Source organism: Trichechus manatus, unplaced genomic scaffold (genome assembly GCF_000243295.1).
Source record: "Trichechus manatus latirostris isolate Lorelei unplaced genomic scaffold, TriManLat1.0 scaffold00082, whole genome shotgun sequence".
Taxonomy (NCBI): domain Eukaryota; kingdom Metazoa; phylum Chordata; class Mammalia; order Sirenia; family Trichechidae; genus Trichechus; species Trichechus manatus.
Window position 1 is genome coordinate 6,604,914 of NW_004444018.1, and position 2,802 is coordinate 6,607,715.

Genomic DNA, 2,802 nt, shown 5'->3' on the forward strand with positions numbered 1-2,802 from the left:
AGGCCGCGCCTAGGCGGCCGGCCCCACGGTGCGCGCGCCCTGGCCCGCAGCTGCCGCTCAGCGGGAGCCGGAAAACGTGCGTCGCGCCCCCTCCCCGGAGACTGGCCGCCGGGGCAGTTCCTCCTTCCTCTGTCCTCCGCTACCGGCGCTCCTAGCGGACGCGGGAGCCAACTCTAAGAGCAGAGGACCAAATAGAACACTGAATAGCCTTACATAGGAGCGAGCGGCGCGTAAGAGGGAAGTGGCTACGGAGAAAAGCTAGCCGCCTCCCACCCCTGAGGGAATTTTCCCGAACACAGAGCCAACCACACCCAGCGCCACACACCTTGCCCAACTCACGTCTCCTTCTTCACTGGCCCCTGCCAGAACTGCCCAGAGTAGCGGGGACAACCCAACTACAGAGAGGAACACAGGTATAAAACTGCCCAGAGTAGAGGGAGCGACTCAACACGGGCGTTATGGGGCTCTTTACTCACAAAGTTGTTTTTCTCTTCTTCCAGGCATTCCTAGTTGGCCATAATCTGCCAACTGCTGTTTTTTCGCAAGCTCTAATGTTTCAGACTGTTCTCAGACTACTTGCAACAGATAAAATGAAGTTTCCTAGACACCATGGAAACAGCAGTCAAGAAACAGAACGACCTATAGTATTCAGCAAATCTGCTGCAAAAAACCTCTTTAAGTGTTAAAAAGCAAAGATGTCACCTTGAGGACTAAGGCCATGGTATTTTCAGTTGCCTCATATGCATATGAAAGCTGGACAGCGAATAAGGAAAACTGAAAAAGAATCGATGCATCTTGAGTATACCATGGAGTGCCGAAGAATATTCACTATATCATGGACTGCCAGAAGAACAAATCTATCTTGGAAGAAGTACAGCCAGAACGCTCCTTGGAAGCGAGGATGGCGAGACTGCGTGTCACATACTTCGGACATGTTATCAGGAAGGACCAGTCCCTGCAGATCGACATCATGCTTGGTAAAGTAGAGGGTCATGGAAAAAGAAGAAGACCCTCAACGAGATGGATGGACACAGTGGGTGCAACAGTGGGCTCAAACATAGCAACAATCATGAGGATGGCACAGGCCAGGCATTGTTTCATTTCTGTTGTATGTAGGGTCACTATGAGTCGGCACTGACTCGACAGCACGTAACAACAAGGCATCACGCAAGCGTGAACTCCTAGGACTCTGAGGAAGCTTGGGAGTCTGAATTTTCAACAGTGCCCTAGAGGCTCTAAGGCACAATGACATTTGAGAAGCACTGTTAGGCCATACCTCCCCTAAGAGAACACCACAAAACTAATGACCTACAAGGTAAACCACACTGTAAAATTCTAAAGCAATGGTTCTTAACGCTGGCAGCACTGACCAGGCATTAGAATTATCTGGAGAGCTTCTAGGAGTCCCTGGGTGGTACAAACTGTTAAGCCCTGGGCTACTAATAGGTAGGTTGGAGGTTCAAACCCACCCCGAGAAGCTTCAGAAGAAAGACTTGCCATCTCCTTGAAGGTTGTAGCTATAAAAACTCAACGGTGCTGGCACTTCTACTCTGTAAACGCGTGAGGTTGCCAAGAGTCAGAATACATGAGTACTCACTTGAGTACTGATTGGTTTGGGGAGCTTTTAGAACATCCAGATGCCTGAGTCCCACCTCTAGAGTTCTGAAACCAGATATTGGTGTTTTCGTTTGTTTTAAAGTTTCCCAGGATATTCTACTGTATGGCCAGGATTGAGAACAGTCTTCCTAGAATCATCTTTTTTTGAGCCTTCGTATCCCTGGTTTCTGGTCTTTTGGAAAGGAACCTCTTCCTTTGCACCCCTCCCAAATCCCAACAGCAAAAAAACAAATACACAGACTCCCAAGGGAACACTCACAGCCAAAATTGGTTTCACTAGAACAAAGATTCACCTTGAAAAAGGTGACCATGCTAACCTTACTGCCATCTGAGCATGGATCTCGTTAACTGCAGGGAAAGTATCTTTAGGTGCCAAATCCTCTTAACTGAATTATGAGCTGACAATGCATGACCCGTTTAAAGTAATGTTCTACTATATTCCAAAATGGTATTTTTGTTACCTACTGTTAAACTGCTGCAGAGTCAGGCCAAGCGTTCAAAAGCTGAGGCTGTGTTGGACATCAGCCTGGCTCTGTGGACGGCTTGACTTGAATCACTTCACTCCAGTCTTCCAGTGACCTTAAGTGGCCACAATCAGGATTTTTAGATAGGTATAGTAAATCCCCTTTATTGCTCCTTTAGCTCTCCTAGTTATGCATTCTTAGACTGGTGGACCATAACTCCATCTCATTTTATGTGCTTTAAATAGGTCTCCATTAGTGTCTCTCATTTATCAACAACTAATTAGTCAGTGACTAAGCGCGTGATTCCACTGTATAGAACAGGTCCATAAGTCTAACTGCTAGGGTAGCCGGCTGAATTAGCTACATCTTTACTAAGGGAGAAGGAGCCCTAGTGGCACAATGATTAAAGCGCTTGGGTGCCTAACTAACAGGTTGGTGGTTCAAACCCACCAGCTGCTCTGCGGGAGAAAGATGTGGCAGCCTTGGGAACACTACGGGACAGTTGCTATGAGTTGGAATTGACTTGACAGCAGTGGGTTTGGGTTACTAAGGGGGAATCAGACCTTTTTAAGTTTCACGAGATTTTTTTTTATGACAAAATTTTTAAGATGCATGTAACCAGGAAAAAAACCCAAACCCGTTGCTGTTGAGTCGATCCCAATTCATAGTCTCCCTATAGGACAGAGTAGAACTGCCCCACAGGGTTTCCAAGGAACAGCTG